Here is a 21,776-nt window from a genome sequence, read left to right as displayed (position 1 = left end):
GTAATTTTTTCCCTAAATCTTCTATAAAATTACTCTATCATATCAACGAAACTTTTGCTAAAATAAGAAAATAATCCTACGATAAATGGGTTGTAAAAAGTATAGTTTATGCAAAACACATAACTAACAGTGTTTGATGATGACCCATCCATAGGATCATCATCATATACTGTTAATCATAGCTATTTTGTGCATTTTTCCTTTGATCTTTTTTTGTGATATTTTACATATCATACTCCCTGCTTGAGGTGGAAAATTATCACTAGAAACTAAGGAGACACAGAGTGTTGCTAATGAAATTGACAACGTTGACACAGATAAAATAGCAATAAACAGATTATCATTGGTCATCTCAACTCGATTGCTTTTCTCGCTTTCGCCGTACAGGCTCAAGCGAGAAAATCGCTCTCGTTGAGATGATCAACGATAATCTGTAATTTATATTTTGGCATACTATATTTTTTATTTGTCATAATTTTTTCCTAGTGATACACATAATTCATATGGCTTCCACTAACAAAAGTTCCATTTGGAGTTACTGTGGTTAGATAGCCCTTATGTGAGGGTGGTAAAGGGTTATTTTCGTGTAATGTGTTTTGCCATTTTTATTCCACGTGTAGCTGTGAAACAAAGTTTGTTATTCACTGTGTTTCGTGAAATCGGTAAAAAGATCAACGTGCAAGAAATTTTTGATTGTTAGTTCATCCGAAAAATGGCATTTTTATTTTTATGTCCCTCTTATGTCAGTATACCATTACTCTCAATGAATGGTTTCACTTTAGCAATCACCGTCAAATTTTTATTGTTGCTATAACGGCCCGTTTTTCTACCTTGAACATATTCTGCCAATATTGAAGGCCCTTTAATTAATCGGAGGACACAATGTGTAAATTGTTTAAATATATATTAATTTAAAAGATTAATTTATATAAAAAAGAAAATGCTAATTGTTTGGTGACATATGACTCAGAAGTTAAAAAATGGTACCTAATATGGTTGCTGATCTGAAGGCCACCGTATTGGTTGTTGCAATTATGAACATGTCAAAAGACAATTTGCTGTTTTGACATTGTAATTTGTCATGATTCTTTTATTTATCTAATAAATGGGTACCGGTTAACAATAAGATTTTTTCTCGCTTTATTGAATAAATTATCTGGTGATAAAATGGTTTATACACGAGGAATCAAGCAGTTATTTTTTTGTTGCCTAAACAGCATTTTTTTCCTGCTAAAACATACACTAATAATATTGAAGGCCCTTTTAATTATCCAAGCACATAATGTGTATATTGTTTAAATATATATTACTTTATAAGATTAATATTTATAAAAAAGAAAATGCAAATAAAGGTTTCCAGTTAAAAGTGTTAATTGAATGGTTAAGTTTCCTTCAGAAATGTGATAATGAATAAAATATAACATTTAGCAGGACAATAATCTTTAGAATATGTTTTTTAAAGAAATTTTCCAGATTTAATAAAAGTGAATGACTCACATATTAACCTTTTGATAATGAAAAATTAAAAAAAAAATTGTTTGGTGGTAGACATATTTCGATGAAGTTAAAAACTGGAACTTTTTTATAATTTGTTTCCTGATTTCAAGGCCACAGTTTTAATTATATCAACTTGATACTGTAAATTCAGAACTAATCATGAAGTTTTCATAAATGCAATTGGTTGAGTATCACATTTTTGTTTAGGAACCAGCTTGGGTACCAAATTTCATGGATGAATGAAAACTTTCATGTATATTTAATTTCATGGTTTTGCCTAAGTTTTCATACAAACCTAATAGAAAATTTTATCATTCGTTTGAACATTCAATTTTGTAGCTCATCTGTACCCACGAAATTCACTAAAATTGGTATCCAACGAATAATAATGAATCTACAGTAACTTGTTAATGACATTGAAAGTTATAATTTGATATCATATAAAGATAATTTTCTTTTCTTCCACTAGAGTACCTGAACTACGAAGATGGCAAATTTTCAAGAAGTCGTGGAACAGATGTGTTTGGAAACCCAGCCAAGGACACAGGGCTACCTGCTGATATCTTCAGATTTTACTTACTGTATGTCAGGCCAGAATCACAGGTAAAATTCATTCATATTCTGTATGAAGCTTTATCATCAAGTAAGAGGATATATTCTTAGTTTAGAGGGACACTGCTGTACCATAAGCCTGTTATTACTGAGCTTGTCTGTTCAATCCATGCACAAGAAACATTACAAATAAAGATCTATATTTTTTTTACAGTAATGATTTATTTTATATTTGATATACATTGTAGATTCTAAAATTATTGCATACATTTATAATTGCAATTTTTGAAGAATGGACAAATATACACAATTAATTATTGGGAGTGCAGGAAAAGCTGCTAACAGATATATGTATCCAATATCAGAATGCAAGTTCTAAATATTGCAAAACTCAACCAGTGGCATTATTAGCATTATTAAAAACCTGGCAGTAGTTTCTAAATTTACAGTAAACAGGAACTTGTTGGAAATTTATAATTTTGGTTTAAAGCAATTAGTTCAATTTAATTTAGTTATAGGTTAGACAAAGGCTGTTAAAAAAATATGAATTATGAAATGACACTTGAATACATTTTTAATGGTCACTTGTGTTAATAAATAAAGTTGTTTTAGAAGTTTGTACCGATTACATCAAAGTTATAATTTTAAAGGCTCATATTCATTGCAGGATAGCAGCTTCAGTTGGGATGATTTCTTGTTGAAAAATAACAGTGAACTTCTAAACAATCTTGGAAACTTCATTAACAGGTAAAAGAATCTGAATCTAAGACATTAAGTATGTATTCAAACCAGAAGTCAAGATGTGGAATAATTTAAAAGTAAAATCAGTGATTATCATAACATTGTAGAAAATAGAAAATCAAAAGACATAGCCCTACATTTAATAGTAAAAGAAGAAAATTACTTTATCCTATACATTAAAATTGAGAATGGAAATAGTGAATGTGTCAAAGAGACAATCACCCGACCACAGAACAGACAACAGCAGAAGGTCACCAATAGGTCTTCAATGCAGCAAGAAATTCCTGCACCCGGAGGCATCCTTCAGCTGGCCCCTAAACAAATATATATACCTGTTCTGTGATAATGAACGCCATACTAAACTCCAAATTATACACACAAAACTAAAATTAAAAATAATACAAGACTAACAAAGGCCATTGAATGCATTCAGGTTACTCAATATAGTTATTTAAAAAAACAAATACTATATGAAATGCATGATGTTCAAACAATATATAAAAAAATAAAAAAATGACAATAAGAATGGGTTTTTTTTGTTCACAAAAAAGACATTTATATATTTGATGTTAACAGTAAGATTAAAAAAAAAAATTGCTAGGGGGTTGAAGTTTCTCAGTGACAAATGTTGTGGAGTTATCCAGGAAATGAATCTTAGAGATGAAGATAAGGAGCTGTTGGCCCTTATAAACAGGGAATTACAAACATACATTGATAATATGGAACAGGCAATGTGAGTTCGAACTACATATAAGTCAAATTCTGAGGACCTGTAGGTTATTTCATCAGTTATAACACTTTAAATGGTAAGATATTTTATCTTACAAATTGACAGCAAAGCACAGTCGGTTAACAATGATCAACAATGTTAGCAGTGCAAATGCAAATTGAAAAATGTGTTCATTTTTTTTTACCAAAAAAAAGAGAGAAAAAAAGCTCTTTCAATAAAAACCTAAAACTTTCAGAGAAATACTTTAAGATAAAATGTGTTTTCAAATTAAAACATCATGCTTATGATTTTACCAACAAATCAAATTGATTTTTTTTTGCAATAAAAGTCACAGTTGCATTCCTGTATTTTAGATTGAGAGACTCCATACGTAACATAATGAGCATATCCAGATTAGGGAACTAGTTCATGCAGTCTAACAAACCATGGGTCTTAGTTAAAGGTAGCGCAGACGACAAGTAAGTTATTTACATGTGTCTATTTGTTATTATTACCAGCTAATAAACGAGAAATTGTATAATTTGGAAATCTATAGATGGATTAATGTGAACATGGACAGTAACTTGTTTTTGATTGTTATGTGTTATTTGTATTGGTTTTACAACCCAAGATGACAAAATTGATAAAATATGTTAATACTGCAATAACTATTACTTTATATAAAGAGGTTACATATAGATAAAAAATTGAGAATGGAAATGGGGAATGTGTCAAAGAGACAACAACCACACCAAAGAGCAGAAAACAGTTGAAGGCCACCAATGGGTCTTCAACACCATGAGAAAAATCCTGCACCAGGAGCCGTACTTCAGCTTGCCCCTAAATAAAAAAATTTCCCAGTTCAGTAATAATGAACGTCATACTAAAATCTGAAATATATAAATGAACTAGCTATGTTCCCTGATCCACCTTTAAGTTGTATACTCTTATCTTTAGGTCAAGATCGGGAACAGTTGTTAGTTTAGCTGTCAACATTGCCAATCTTTTGTCTGTGTTACTACAACCCTATATGCCAGAGACAAGTCAGACTATACAGACACAGTTAAACACCCCACCAGACTCTTATGTTGTGTATAGAGAGTTTGTATGCCACCTGCCACCAGGACATAAAATAGGAAAGGTAAGAAACTTTCACCTTACTTTGATATATATGTTGAGAGTTTGTATGCCACCTGCCACCAGGACATAAAATAGGAAAGGTAAGAAACTTTCACCTTACTTTGATATATATGTAGAGAGTTTGTATGCCACCTGCCACCGGGACATAAAATAGGAAAGGTAAGAAACTTTCACCTTACTTATATATAGATATAGGAAGATGGGGTATGAGTGCCAATGAGACAACTCTCCATCCAAGTAACAATTTATAAAAGTATATGTATATTTTAAGTTGTAATGTCAATTGTAGAGGACACGTCATTCAGCTGCTGTTGTGTTGATCTCAGTTACTTGTGAACAATGAGATCAAATGTAGATCTATTTGTACATAATTAGAGCAATTTTAAAAGTAGGTTATTTTATGCACTTACTCTAAGTCAGGAGCCTATTGTTCAGTGGTTGTTGTTTGTTAGTGTGGTTCATATGTGTTTTATATAGATTAGACCATTGGTTTTCCTGTTTCAATTGTTTTACACTAGTCATTTAATCACTTGGATGGAGAGTTGTCTCATTGGCACGTGCACTCACAACACATCTTCTCATTTACTGTAAATTCATTATTATTCGTTGGATATCAATTTTCGTGGATTTCGTGGGAACAGATAAACCATGAAATAAAATGTTCAACAAATAGCAAATTTTCTATAGTCTTGTATTCAGATTTCAGCAAAACCACGAAATTAAATATCCACAAATATGTAAGATTTCCTTAATCCATGAAAATTGGTACCCACGTGACGAAAATAAATAAATCCACAGTAAATGTAGTGTACTTTTGGAGTTCTCTAATCTTTATGATGCCAAAATTTTGAATGACAAGTATTGGCGGTAGAACAAAGTCTTGTCAACTTAATTTTCCTGAGAATTCATTTAGGTATAAATTTTCATTCTTTTACAAATTACTGTTTATTTCAAATTGAGAATGGAAATAGGGAATATGTTAAAAAGACAACAACACATCTAAAGAGCAGACAACAGCTGAAGGCCACCAATGGGTCTTCAACACAGCGTTATGCTATATTTCTTTATTGTGTTATCTACATAAATGAAAACATATTTTGGAAAAGGACATAGGTTGTGCTATGTTTTCTTGGGTCATATACAGTAAAACCTGACTAAACCGAACCCTTTCGGGACTTAAGATTTTGTTCGGTTTTGGCAGGTATTCGGTTTCTTCAGATTCACAATGCATAAAATGTGATATGATTAGTCTTCGGAACAAGTTTGGATTAGACAGGTTTCCGGTTTATTCAGGGTTCTGTTTAATCAGGTTTCACTATATATAGATTTAGTATGAATCATGAAGTATTTTTTTTTGCAGCCAAGTCCATTGTTCCAGAAAATAGAAGCTTGTAAAATAGAGGAATTTAAAAAGATGTTTGCTGGGCAGCCAGCACCTAAGACAAAGCCTAAAAGAGTATGTTTTCTTAGATATCAGTAGGTTGTGTCTGTGGTAAATGAGTGGGCATTATTTTGTCCTGAAAAAAAATTAACTGCACTCTTAAATTTTGTTACATTAAAAAAAATACTGATTAAATTTTGAGAAAATTATTCAACAGTACAGAATGGCATAACCCTCAAACATGACATCATTGTATGCAAGCATTGCTTAATCTACAAAAGATAAGAAGAAAGCAGTAGCTTACAGTAGTTTAATAAAATAATTTCCTTGAATTAACTTAATATAGAGATGTAGCTTCAAAGTGTATTTGTTAGACAGTGCTAAGTTAAGTTCAAAGGGAAATATTTGTTTGCATTATTGGAGCAGTATATTTCTCTATAAAGTAATGATAAAGTAAGGAATTTTTTTTTTTTTTTTTTTTTCTTTTTTTTTTTTAAATTTATCAAAGTTTTATTGCACTTTTGCTGTTAAAAATTTACTCAATCTACAGCTTCAATTAAGTATCCCTTAAATTAATCATTGAATATTTAGGGGAAAATATTCAATAAGTATATCTATAAAGTTAGTTGTATTTATTACATTCATAATAACAGTTCTACAGAGTACAATTTCATACCGGAATACGGTACGTTTCTTAACCCAAACTGTATATGATTTATTTATTGAAGCTTCACTGAACCGTGAAATTGATGATGATCCTTGATACTGACAGCATGACTTTTCAGCCGAGAGTAGAATTTCGAAATTTTTTGTTGGTTTACTCCGCGTAATTGTGAAAAGGAGTCTTAAATGAATAGGTAAGACAATTTTTTTTTTACACATTATATAAACAACATAATTTTTTCCAGTAATGGTATTTTTTTGCGATCAAACCAAAGATAAAAAAAGGATCGAAAGTACACGTGGTATAATTAACGATACATGAATGCAGTATCCAAGCATTGTATTGTGTAAACTAATAACCAAACTAATTCAGTGTAGCTATAATAGATATGATAAATTATATATAAACATGACAAAAAGAGTAGAATAGCGAATTTCACTTGATGCATATCACCTGACCGGACACATGTCATGTGCAGTCATGAACTAACTAGGTCACAGCTTGAATTTGCTTCGCAATTATAAAAATTCGAAATATTCCAAAGTTTTAAGTATGATTCTCTTATTTTTATTTTTTCTAATTTTATTTACATTAATTATGTCCCTGATTTCATTTTGGAATATTTTAAAAAATATCAATGACCTTGTCTTTCTTGTCAGACCTGTAATGTGCTTTATAAATTGAAAAGTAAATTATAGTTAATAAATAGTTCATATCAAAATAATCTTCATCTTCAATTTTATAGCCAGTTCCTAAACTTTCAAGACTGAATATATGCTTATCAACTTTTAATAGTGTTAAAAGCTGGTCAACTTTGTGCCAACACTGAACATTATATGAACAGGAAAAAAAGAAATGTTTATAATCATCATGTTGTTACAATGGAAGCACAAACTACTCTGTACTATTTTCCATTTATCAAGTAATTCATTACAGACTAATATATAATGCATTATTTTCCATTTAAACATTTTAAATTTATTGTTTTCAAGGTAGTTAAAAATAAAGTTGAATGTAGATTTAAATTTTGTAGACATTTTTTTATGCAGAATTCTTTCTCATATTAAAATTCCTGTTGGTTTATCATTTGTAAAATTGACTTTGTAAGGAGGTGTATATTTCTTTGTTGCTTGTGTCTGGTGAAATTTCATGTTTTAGTAGCATATTTAAGTTCACTGATTTATATTGACAACAGTTTTATAAGAGCTTTCTTGTTTTAAAATATTTTGCCAGTGTTTTGGTATAGCATTTTTAACCAAAGAAAATTCTCTAATCCAATCTTGTTTGTTCTTTAGATTTTTTAGTACAGTTTTTGATGAGATGTGTCCGTTTTCATCTATTATATTATTGATGTACAAAATATTACTGCTAATCCAATTTTGAAAAAACAGACATTTCCCATTTTCTTCGATAAGATTATTTCCCCATATAATTTGTTTTCTAACTTCAAGAAAGTTTTTTGGAGTGATAGTTTGACCTCCTTTTACTTCTACCCGAGTTTCAATTATTTTTTTATAGAATTCAGGCAAGGATTTATACTCTATTTTATTAAGCAAATTTACATTTGTTAAATTCATTCTGAATAAAAGAAAATCTTTCCCAAATTTATTAAGATAAAATCTTGGAATAATTTTCCAGTTATCGTTTTCATTTTTTATTAGTTTTGAAACCCATCTAACTTGCAAGGATTTTATAAAGGAGTCTAAATCAATCATTTTTAATCCTCCATCAAGATATGGTTTACATAATATAGAGCGTTTAATTCTATCTTTTTTTCCGCTCCATATAAAATTATATATTAAATTTTTGAACTTTTGTTTTATTTCATGGGTTATTATCATACATGATGCTGTGTATGTTAGGTTTGGTAAAATAAGGGACTTTACTACAGTAATTTTTCCTATTAATGTTAAGTTTCATTTATTCCATCCTTGAATCAATTTTTCACATTTATCCATTTGTTTCTCTGTGTTTAATTTTTGACATTCTTGATAATCGTATCCAAAATATATTCTTAGACTTTTAATGTGGTCTTGTTTCCAGTTTAAATTTTCAAATTTATCTTTTGACTTTTTATATTTGCCAAGCCATAAGCCTTCTGTTTTGTTTCTATTCAGTTTGAGCCCAGAAAGGCTTCCAAAAGTTTCAATGATATTAAGGGCAATACTTATATCTATGAGTGTTTTTAAAAACAATTGAGTATCATCTGCCAGTTGACATATTTTTAGTGAGCAAGATTTTCCATCTAATTTGATTTCAAATCCTTTTAATTCTTTATTTTCTCTTAATTTAATTGCCATTACTTCAACACACAAGACAAAAATTAACGAAGATAACGGAGATCCTTGTCTAATCCCACGAAATATATTGAAGGGGGCAGACACCCATCCATTATTTAAAATACATCCTTTTATGTATGTACACATAGTTTCAACCCATTTTATGAATTCTTTTTTAAAACCAAAATTTTTTAAAGATTCAAACATAAAGCACCACTCAAGTGAGTCGAAAGCTTTAGTAAAGTCTAAAAATAAAATTGCGCCATCTACATTAATTTTTTCAGAATAATCAATAATGTCTTGCATTTGTTTTTTATGTAACCTTTTGATCAGAGTGAATGATTTTTGGTAGTACTGATTTTAGTCGTTGCGCTAACGCATAAGCTAGTAATTTAACGTCATAGTTTAATAATGTAATAGGTCTATAGTTATCAAGGGAGAGGGGATCATTTTTTTTTAAACAAAAGAGATATGGCTCCAAGTTTTTGGGAGTTTGTTAATTCTCCTTTTTTATAGCAATAGTTGAAAACTGGTACTATGAAATCTTTAATCTGTTCCCAAAATGTTCTATAAAACTCAACATTCAGTCCGTCCTGCGCTGGGGCCTTGTTTAATTTCATCTTAAATATAGCCTTTGTGCATTCACTTATAGTAATTTTTCCCTCGCATGTATTACTTTCAGATTCATTTAATATTTTACTTTCTTTGATAGTTTCGAAGTATTGTTTTACCTTTTCTGTATCGGGTTTTGTTGAAATATATAATTTAGTATAATAATTAACTTCCAAATTTAGTATTTTGTTTTGGTCATATGTTACTTGATTATTTTCATCATACAGTTGAGTTATAGTTTTTTTTTACTTCGCCGTGTTTTTTCTAGACCAAGAAAAAAAGATGTGTTTTTCTCCCCTTCTTCTAGCCATTTTACGCGTGATCTAATTTGATTTCCTTTAATTTTTTCATTATATAAACTTGCCAATTGTTTTTCAATGTTTTCTTTTAGGTTGACTTTCTTCTCATTTATATAATTATCACAATCAATTTCTTCAGATAGGGTTTTTAATGTATTTTCTAAGATTTCAATAGTATCTTTTTTATATTCGCTTTTAATTTACAGTATTGTATGGTATAACCCCTTACCTCAACTTTCAAGTTATCCCATAAAATATCTAGGTTGAGAGATATTTCTGATTTTGTTTTATATTTATCAATCAATTTTTAAATAAGTTTTTGATACTGTTCATCATCCAGGATGCTGCTATTTAATTTCCAGTAACCTCACCCTTTTGAGTTCCTATTCATGTTGATTTTTAATGAAACAGCGTAATGATCAGTGTGTTGTAGAACTATTGGTCTTATGTCGCATGTAATGTAATTTTAATTAACTTCATCACTTACTAAAATGTAATCAATTCTTGTAGATTCTCCAGACATCACTTAGTTTAAGATTATTGATTAACATTTTAAGGTTATGAACTGGTTTATCAATTTTTTTATTTCCTACTTTTTTCTTTGTATATCTTATTGAAGTCACCCCCAATTATTAACTGGCCAATACTGTGATTTTCAATTAATTGTTTTACTGATTTAAAAAAGGTGTTTCTTATTTTACATTAATTAGGTGCATATAGGTTCACTAATGTATATATATTGTCATCTATTTCTATATTAACTAATATGAATATACCTTCTGAATCCTTATATTGGTCAATAATCTTAAAGTTTAATCTGCTTTTTATCCATATGACAACCCCTCTTGCATTACTTAACCAGTTACTAAAGATTACTTCACCTTTGAATTCTTGTTTTAGCTTTGGTTCTAAGGTTTGAGTGAAATGCGTTTCTTGTAGGAATACTATATCACATTTTTTGTTGATTAGCCCATTCAATAATTCTATTTCTTTTTTCAGATTTTTGTAACCCGTTGGTATTTACAGTGCAGACATGGATACAGTTTCTGTTTGTCATTTTGTATCAATATTAGGAAGGTAAGTTAGATAATTACAGAGTTCTGTTGTGTTTGAAAGTATATTTAACTTGTAAATCAGCAAGAATTTAGATTTTAAGATTTTATCTATATCCTTACGTTGTGGATTTTTCTTTTTATATGATATCTTTATCAATATCAAATTCTTTCTATATTTACATCTATGTACATGTATAATGATCATGATTATAAATGTGTAAACATAACACGACGTTTCAATTATTGACCTCAATATATAGGTCATGATTTGGGTCAACAATGTGACTTCAGATACAGACTCCTCTGTGTCCAAAAAAATTATTTTGGACTCATTTAAAAGTTTGTAAAAATACATAAAAATACAATCAATAGCAAAATATATACAGAGATAGTTGATAGAAAAAAAAACAAAGCTTTAAGCTAAACACAAAATAAGCAACTAGGAATTTTTGTTTAAATAAGAATATATTGTTATATTTCTGAAACTCTAAAACTCTTTAATGAGAAAATAATACCAGGATCTTAGAGAAATAAGAGATAAGATATTTAAGAATATATATATCATGAAAGTAGTTTCATAACAGGAGATAATTGAATGAAAATGTACCGTACTGTCTTACTTTAATTTCTAATAAACTTCTCATTTCATTAACTGTAATATCTCCGCTAAAGACTAGGTTAATATTGTGACTGTTTTAAATGTTTAATAATTTAAAATAGCTAAGTAAGGCAGCAGGGGTCCTAAGCAGGGGACCATTTCAGGTTAAGGTCGATTTTTAGAAAATGTCATTTTTATAAATTACATTTGGACATTCAGTCTATGTGACCCACAATTATAACATTTGTACTTCGTGAAAGAAATCATCTTGGGGGGGGGGGGGGGGGGGGGGATATAGCAACCCTATGCCAGTACACCTTTCCTATATTGCCTATCAGATATAGCAACCTCCTCTGGGCCAAAAAGGAGGTCACTCTTACATATATTTATTACATCATTATCATCATTGACTTTAATTCAGTTTTTACTCAAAGGTCAGAACTAAATGGGCATTAGCTATGAAATTGAGAAAAAATAAAAATATAACTTTTATTGTTTCAAATATTTTTAATAGCCAAATTCTGAAATATTTTGCTAAAAGCAGTTAGATTGGCACTCCTGCTTAATGTCCTAACAGACATTAATGAAACTTGCAACATGACAGAGAAAAAATTGCAAAGTTGTTAAATTTGTGTCTCATCCATTTGTATACTGAGTTATGTTGTTTAAAGTGATAAGTGGAAATAGTCTCTTAGTAGATTCTTTTTTTGGAGTTAAGTAACAGTTCTAGTTAAGATTGATGACTTTAATATACTGTGGATTCATTTATTTTCATGGTTTGAGGAAAACTTTTTTTATGGCCCCGCAACGAAGTCGTCGGTGCTATATAGTTTTACCCTTGTCCGTAATTCCGAAATTCCGTAATTCTGTAATTCCGAAATTCCGAAATTCCTTAATTCCGAAATTCTGTAATTCCCAAATTCCATAATTCCGTCATTCCGTCATTCCGCAACAAACCATTATACAGAATTTTTTGTCGAGCCTGCAAATTTTGTTGCAGAAAGCTCGACATAGGGATAGTGATCCGGCGGCGGCGACTACGGCGTCGGCGTTAGTTAATTTCTTAAAAACTTTATATTCTAGAAGGTGGAAGTCCTGGATGCTTCATACTTTGTATATAGATGCGTCATGTTACGAAGTTTCTGTCAGTCACATGTCCAATGTCCTTGACCTCATTTTCATGGTTCAGTGACTACTTGAAAAAAAAGTTACGATTTTTTGTAATGTTAAATTCTCTCTTATTATAAATAAAGGCAACAGTAGTATACCGCTGTTCAAAACTCATAAATCCATGGACAAAAAACAAAATCGGGGTAACAAACTAAAACCGAGCGAAACGCATAAAATATAAGAGGAGAACAACGACACAACACCGAAACGCAACACACACAGAAACAGACCAATCATCAGACAAAACACCACGAGAATAACAAATGTAACATGAATACCAAATACATGAATTTGGGATAGACAAGTACCGTGCCACGTCTTATCTCAATATCTCAAAAATAAGAGAAAACACAAACGACTCAACGTTAAAATGCAACACAAAGAGAAACGAACAATATTATAACAATGACCATCTTCCTGACTTGGTACAGGACACTTTTAAAGGGGAATAACAGTGGTGGGTTGAACCTGGTTTTAAGGCATGCCAAACCTCGCACTTTAATGGCAAAGTTAAATATAACATTGAAATGACAACATAATATTACAGGACTACAATACAAATAAATAGGAGAACATATTAGACACAGAAAAACATGATTAATAGATATAGCATCAGGTTTAAAATTCAATACGCCAAAAACGCGTATAAGTTATAGGATAACTATATTTGGTATGTGCGTACCTTGCAAGGTCCTCATGCCCGTCAGACAGTTTTCACTTGACCTCGACCTCATTTTATGGATCAGTGAACAAGGTTAAGTTTTGGTGGTCAAATCCATATTTCAGATACTATAAGCAATAGGTCTTGTATATTCGGTGTATGGAAGGACTGTAAGGTGTACATGTCCAACCGGCAGGTGTCATCTGACCTTGAGCTCATTTTCATGGTTCAGTGGTTATAGTTAAGTTTTTGTGTTTTTGTGTTTTGGTCTGTTTTTCTTATACTATATGCAATAGGTCTTCTATATTTGGTGTATGGAAGGATTGTAAGGTGTACATGTCTAGCTGGCAGGTGTCATCTGACCTTGACCTTATTTTCATAATTCAGTGGTCAAAGTTAAATTTTTGAGTTTTGGTCTTTTTTTCTAATACTAACGGTATATGCAATATGTTAACTATATTTGGTGTATGGAAATATTTTATGATCTATATATTAGTCGCGCAGGTTTTATTTGACCTGGACCTCATTTTCACGGTTCATTGCTCAGTGTTAAGTTTTAATGTTTTTGTCTGTTTTTCTTAAACTATAAGCAGTAGGTCAACTATATTTGTTGTATGAAAGAATTGTTAGCTGTACATGTCTTTCTGAAATGGTTCATCTGACCTTGACCTTAATTTCATGGTTCATTGGTCAATATTTAGCTTTCTTGGTTAATGTGAAGTTTATGTGACAGTTGTAATAAAGCTTTATATTTAGGACTATCAACATACTATTAATGATTAGTAAAGAAGGCGAGACATTTCAGTGTGTGCACTCTTTTTTCTAAAAGCCTTCAAATATTAGACTGATTTTTGGTATGTGAGTTAACCATGATGAGTTACAGATCAAGTGTAAGCTTTGTTCCGCTCTGCTAATTTTTGCCGAAATTGCAGGCTATGGACTTTGATAAATTGTTTAAAATCACAGTTATACAGACTTTTTTTCTAAACTCTTTCAGATATTGGGATGATTTTTGGCATGTGAGTTAACCAAGATGTGTTACAGATCAAGTTTAACTTTTGTTTCGCTCGGCTAATTGTTGCCAAAATTGCAGGCTATGGACTTTGATAAATTGTTCAAAATCATAGTTATACAGACTTTTGTTCTAAACGCTTTCAGATTATGCGGAGTTTTTTTCTAAACTATTTTAGATGTTGGGTTGATTTTTAGTATGTGAGTTAACCATGATGAGTTACAGATCAAGTTTAAGTTTCGTTCCGCTCCTCTAAATTACAGGCTTTGGACTATGATGCATTGTTTAAAATCACAGTTATACAGACTTTTTTCTAAACTGACAGTTTGAGTGGTAATCAAATAAAAACATTTTTGTGGAATTATAATATTAGATGACCTGGTGGAAATCATTTTGCTGTTTTCCATGTTTACATTAGAAAATACGAAATTTACAGTTGGTTTCTGAAACTGTTTAGTTCATGTAAAAATTAAGAATAGGGACTATACTATGACAATTGGTCAAGATTCCCATACATTATTGATATGAGAAAACAAATTGTTTTATTGTGGATTAAAGGAACAAAGCCTACAATGTGTGCGCCTGCAGACGTGCTTCCGTCCATTAAACACAAGTAACAAAAATATTAAAAATGGCATATATATTATTGACTGGAGTCATTGAGCATGTTGAGGACAATTCCGAAACGTTTATGTTATCTTTTTTTTTCAACGTAGAGATTGCAATCGAAGAAGATAAATTGTGACTATGTAATAATAACTATAATATTGTCTAAGTAAGGATACGTTAACGTTTTTATAGAATATGAGAAAAATATTGTAATTTTGGTAATTATTGCAAATTGCATGAATCATTGTTTAGAATATGCCACAAAAACTAAATACTCAATAGAATCCTACACAGAATAGTTAATATTGGGATGCCCACTGCTTTCAATTCTCTGTGATTATTGTGTACGTTAAAAATCAGCTTCACAGATCGACTAAAGGAAATTCGCTCAAATCAGTATATCGCTAACCCATGTAAGTAGATATAGTAAGATGTGGTGTGAGTGCCAATGAGACAACTTTCCATTCAAATAACAATTTAAAAAAGTAAACCATTATAGGCCAATGTACGGCCTTCAACACGAAGCCTTGGCTCACACCGAACAACAAGCTATAAAGGGCCCCAAAATTACTAGTGTAAAACCATTCAAACGGGAAAACCAACGGTCTAATCTATATAAAAAAAAACGAGAAACTAAAACACGTATAAATTACAAACTACAACTACTGTACATCAGATTCCTGACTTAGGACAGGTGCAAACATTTGCAGCGGGATTAAGCGTTTTAATGGTACCAAACCTTCTCTCTTTTTCTGAAACAATAGCATAACATTACAACATAGAATTATATATATTCTTCAAAATGTAGTCTGTAAACAAATCCATGACAGTTTAATTCGGTGTCGTATAAAACTATATTTGTTTATTCTGTCTGATATTATGATGTTATTATCAACCGTTATGATTGGTAAAAACTCCCTAAATTTTGGATGTTCAATGCTCTGCTCTATAACTTAGTTGTTCTTTTAAGAATATTTGAAAAGTTGTACGTTAGTGAGGAATATTTTTTAAGCAATACGCGCGACTTGCGTTCAAAATTTCCAATTTCAGTGTGGTATATATGATGAGTTTATCATAAATTAGAGAATAAAAACACTCAGAAGAAATAAAATAGAAATAAAAGCTCTTTAACATACACATGCTTAAATAAATAAAATGTCTGCATATGTCAAAGTGTTTTGGTTGCAAATCTATACAATGCATCATCCGAAGAACATATTTGTTTGTTTGTTTTATCTTTAATTAATTATGAAAAGAACCAGTGGAGAATGAAAAGCTTTACATTTAAAGTTAATTATCTGATGTTACGTGAAATGATCAAGTGTCCTGCCAGTTACAAAGTTGTTTTCTTCTGACGTTTTTTTAAATATAAGTTGCAGGAATATTTTTTTGCTCAGAATGTCAAAAGATTCTGAAACAGTTGTTATTATACAAGGCTATTCGGCGTATTACTTTATACAAACGTATATGACACACAAGCTCTTTGTGTTCGAGAAAACTGGTATGTTTGATTTTTATTTTATCACAAATTAAAGTTCTAAGAAAGCTGTTGTTCTGAAATCAATATCCAATGTATAGTTACATGTTAGATGTTTGGAAAATATGATGAAAATGTGGTTGTCGTATCAAGTATTCTAAGTGTTAAGTTTAAAAAAATCAGATTTAAATAAGAGAGAAGTTGAACATACAAGTATTTGTTTATGAAATTCTACGTCATTAAAAATAAAATTAATATATTTGTAGCACCGCTATGTAGGAGGAATGGGTAATATTCATTTATAGATATTGATGATCTACTAACATTTCAATAATCTCATTTGATATTTTAGTGGAAGATATTAGCACGCAAAATCGAAGGAATTGTGCAAATGATGATACAAGCATGAAAATTACCACAAAGCATCATTTGTATATACTTTAAAAGAAACAACTGCTGGCCATTAAAAAAAATACATTTTTTCAAGATGGCCACCGCCGTTTTCTAAAATGGCTGTTTTTTCAGTTTGAAAATACTGATTTTTTCTGGAAAACTTTTCGTTTTCCTTCTTTTAGTGAAAAATAGCTGTCAGGTTTGGTAGCTACCTTCTTTACATGTGAATAATTCACTAGACATGAGTATTTGACACATACAGGGTATGCGCATGCGTGAAAATGTAACAAAATTCATTTAAAAATATTTTAACTATTTACTATAAAATAAGTGATTTGGGATTTTTAATGATATTATGATTTGGTTTAATAACATTTTTCAAGGTTATGACACACATGATTTAACAATTTTGCGCATGCGCAAACTATTTACAGACATAATGAGTGATTTGTATGCACTACCAGGGCAAACTGGTATAAATCGTAGTTCATCTCATTACTTTAAAAAGCAAGTAAGTGTAAAATCTATGATGCCACTGTTTAAAAACAAGCCAATTTAGTTGCAATGATCAGGTATTTCATGGATAAGACGGAAAATGTGGTTAAAACGAGAAAAACATCAATAGTTACGGCAGATCAGCCACTTTTGGTAATGGATATTCAGTGTGAATTGCCTGATTTGTACAGAGAAGATAAGTTTATCGTCATGTAAGGTGGATTTCACATCGAAATGACTTGTTATGAAATTCTGGGTGATATATTACGTGAAGGTAGATGGACACATGTGTCATGTGTCTTCACTATATAAAACCATTATTGCAACACCTAAAACGGCATATTCTTGTATGTATGTTCAAATGTACCTGGGACTAGACACGCGCATCAGATAACTACTAGTATGTGTTTTATCTTGAAAGGTATATATCGGCTTAAAAAAGCTAAACACAGAAATTATAATCATGTCATGAATCTGTGACGTTCAATGATTTGATAGACTGGCTTAAGAAAATAAAGTCATCTCTACCACATTTCAATTCCTGGCGTTCAATTATTAAAAAAGAAATTCTTGTGAATTTGGTAGTATGCTTATTTTATGAGTCAGATTTTATACAAACAGTCCATATAAAGCATGATACTGTATTCATTTAGGTCTTGATAGTGTAACATATTCTCGATCGCGACCGACCTTCTCCGAGATATGGCTTTCCTTCTCTTAAGTCACCCACAGGTGGCAATTGATTTTGAAAATGATAATTTTACTGTACGTTAGACCAGAAAATATTTTTCTTATACCACAATTGATCAGACAAACACAGAATAATGCAATTGTAAAGGGCGATGTGTTGTCATAGGTTTAACTGAAGATCTCATTAAGACGTATTGATGGTAGCTAGACCAGAAGTCAGTAGACTACTAGTATCAGATAAATAGCAAGAAATAGTGGTTTGAGGCATTCTATAAAAGATGAACGACTTAATGAACACACAAGGGTTTCTTTAAAAAGATCAAAGGCAAATAATTTGAAGATCGTTTGAAGCAAATACAAAACCAAGGAGAACCAGTTTCTGATAACAACATGAAAAAGAACAACTCCTATTATGTCGGTAAAATAAAACTGTAAACGGTTTTTTTTTTTAAACAAAGCTAGAGCTCTTAGATATCTTTTCTAGACTTTTATTTTTTGTCGCAGTGCACAAATTGATTTGGAATATTTCTCAATCCATAAAGACAAACTGCTCCTCCGTTTTTGTCTTCGGATGTGATTTTAAACAGTGGTATTAAATCGGTGCAAATGGATGAACTTGTAACATTTGTAATTTGCAGATCCAAATTCTGACACATTTATCGTTGATAGAGCAGCAATGGTTAATTCCAGGCCACCTTGAAGGGAATCAATATTGGATGATTTTGCAATTGTGTTATACGGCCTTAAAAAAATCATACATCGATAAGTATTCAAGAGTAGATATTGTGTTAGATTTACTAAATGAATCATTGAAAGGCTAGATGTGAGAAGACAAAAGTTGGGTTCTGGAGTAGTTTTCTCTATGAAGATGACAACGAAACGAATTTTTTCAAGTGTCTTGCCGACAGAAATGCTTCTGTAGAGACTAATAACGATACTCTCCAGATACCCCTTGTAATCAGGGAGAGGCAGATATACGAATGTTAGTCCATTTTCGGCCTGATTATGAAAATTGTTGTAAGACGGTAATATGAGGTAGCACCGACACAGATGTCGTAGTATTAAGAATTGCAGCACTCCAAAAATATAGTGGAACAAACTGTGAATAGGTTTTGGCAGGAATGAAGACTTTTAATTGCTTCCTGTACGTGATATATCAAATGCGTTTGGTCCTCGTGTAGCTACTCTTCCTTTCATTCATACATTCAGTGCATATGACACGAAGGGAATAGGTCAGATTGGATGACATAGGATGTATTTCAACATGTAAGGGACGTACTTATTTCTTTGCTGAAGTATAAAGACACATACAAGGACATAAAAGAAGCATTCGTTTGCATCATGTATGACAGAACACCGTCACTATTTGCTGTTAACGAGGCACGATGTAAATTTTTACCCAGGAAGCAGCGGCATTGTGATGTAGTTCCGCCTACAAGAGAGTTTTTTTCGGAGCACATCCAAAGAGCAGCGTATCAAGGAGGATAAGTTTGGGCTCAGCCTGATTTATGTACCAATTCATGAACACTGGGGTTGGACGAAAGAAAAAAAAAGTTGCATCCTCCTGTTTGGAACTTTTGAAATGAGGAGGCGAAAAACCCAGTTGTGTTGGTGACTGTAAATGCTACCGTTCTGTCCTTCCTTGTACGAGTTTTGTTATTGGCTACTGTCCGATAATTTTAAGATAACGAACCTGTCTTTCTAACAAAACTAGGCATTTAATCTTAACAAAGAATGTGATATCACTTGTTAAATTGATGAAAATTATAAAAAAAAATACATTTTCTAAAATTTTGCCGCCATTTTGAAACCGGAAATCACTCCTTTTTGTCATTTATGTGTTGTTTTTCCGTACTTTAGGAACTGTAATTTACGCTTAATAAAACCTTACATTGGATTATACCTATAACACAACTTTCAAAGATTTACAACTGGATGTGACGCCATTTGCAATATGATCGGTGGCCATCTTGAAAAAAATGGATTTATTTTATGGCCAGCACCTGATTTCTTTAAATTATCGTTTAGTCCACCTGTATACCAAATTTCATGCTTGTATTTCATACTTGTGTTATTACTTGTTAAGTTGATGAAAATTATTAAAATATTTTTTACGTATTTGCATCTAATTTGGAACCGGAAACCACTATTTTTCTTCAGTTATGTGTTGTTTTGTCGTACTAACATGACTAAGGAGCTGTTTTTAACGTTTTGTCATATCTTACATTGAATTATACATAACACATCTTTAAAGGATTAAAATCCCTTGTAAAATTGCTTGAAAGTAAAAAAAATCGAAATTTTTTACTCGTTAGCCGACATTTTGAAACCGGAAGTCACCTTATGTTTCATTAATGTATTGTCTAGTCGTTATTTATGAACTGTCATTTTCTTTTTATCAAATCTAACAATGGATTTAACATATAAAACACCTTTCAAAGGATTAACAAATATTGGCTAATTTGTTATGACGCCATTTTCAAAATGTGTGGTGGCCATCTTGAAAAAAATGATTATTTTTTTCTGGCCAGCAGCGGATTTTTAATAAGTATCATTTAGTTAACCTTTATACCAAAGTTCATGCTTGTATCACGATTTGCACAATTATGTCCTTAATATCTCCCACTATTTAAGTATATATAAGCAACATGTGGAGTTCGTTTTTATTACTGCCGAATGACTTTAAAGCTAATGCCATTTTCTGCATGTTATGAAATATTCAGAAAAGCTGATCATTTTAGGTAAATAGATAAAAGGAGAAGTGTCCTGAGTGCAAATGAGTCAACTCTCGATCCAAGTCACAATTTGTAAAAGTAAACCAGTATAGGTCAAACTACGGTATTCAACACTGATCATTGTCTCGAACCGAACACAAGCTATAAAGGGCTCCAAAAATGATTATTGTAAAACCATTTAAATGGGTAAACCAACGGTCTAATATATATAAAAAACGAGATAAGAAAAGCACTAATGAACCACTTCAATGAATCATGAAAACCACTGAACAACAGGTTTCTGACTAATGCAGCGGGATTAAACGTTTTAATGGGTACAAACCTTCACTCTTGTCGCCATATCTGAGCGGCTAATTGTCAGTTTGAAAAGTCCACTTATTTTCTTCAGAAATCGACCCATTACCAGTTGGGGATGTTTACAACGGACAACATTATCATTCACATCATTAAAATTTCGTTTTGTGTTAAATCAGCCATTCAAATTTTCGTTCCCTTGGTATTGAAATCCTTTTTATATAAAGTTTTCTTGGTTCAATCGGGTAATATATATGTCTATCAGGATAATTAAAACCATTGCGATGAATTCAAGACTTGAAGTTATTTTATTTTCTTATGTATTTAAATTACTGTAAAAAGGGTGCATATTTTTTTACAAATTTCAGTTTACGTTATTGCGAAGTATAGTTATTTCTTTTCTGAACTGCTGCCAAATACACATTTGATAAGATATAAATTTCAACTTCCAACTCCGAAAAACATCAAATTAATATTTTATAGAACCTTTATGTAGGAGTAGTGGGTGATATTTATTTAGAGATATTGATGATCTACTAACAATTCAATAATCTCATTTGATATTTTAGTATATTTAAGCAACATGTGGAGTTCGGTCGTATAACTGCCGGCCGAATGACTTTAAAGCTAATGCCATTTTCTGAATATTACAAAATATTCAGAAAAGCTGTTCATTTTAGGTAAGATGTGGCCTGAGTGCCAATGAGTCAACT

General features: G+C 31.1%; 1 pseudogene; it reads left to right on the top strand.

Moving 5' to 3' along the window:
- LOC134692365 (methionine--tRNA ligase, cytoplasmic-like) overlaps positions 1-21,776 on the top strand; it is a 131,970-nt pseudogene that overhangs the window by 34,393 nt on the left and 75,801 nt on the right.

This window comes from Mytilus trossulus, chromosome 12 (assembly GCF_036588685.1).
Source record: "Mytilus trossulus isolate FHL-02 chromosome 12, PNRI_Mtr1.1.1.hap1, whole genome shotgun sequence".
Lineage (NCBI taxonomy): Eukaryota > Metazoa > Mollusca > Bivalvia > Mytilida > Mytilidae > Mytilus > Mytilus trossulus.
This window is presented reverse-complemented; position numbering and strand designations above follow the sequence as displayed.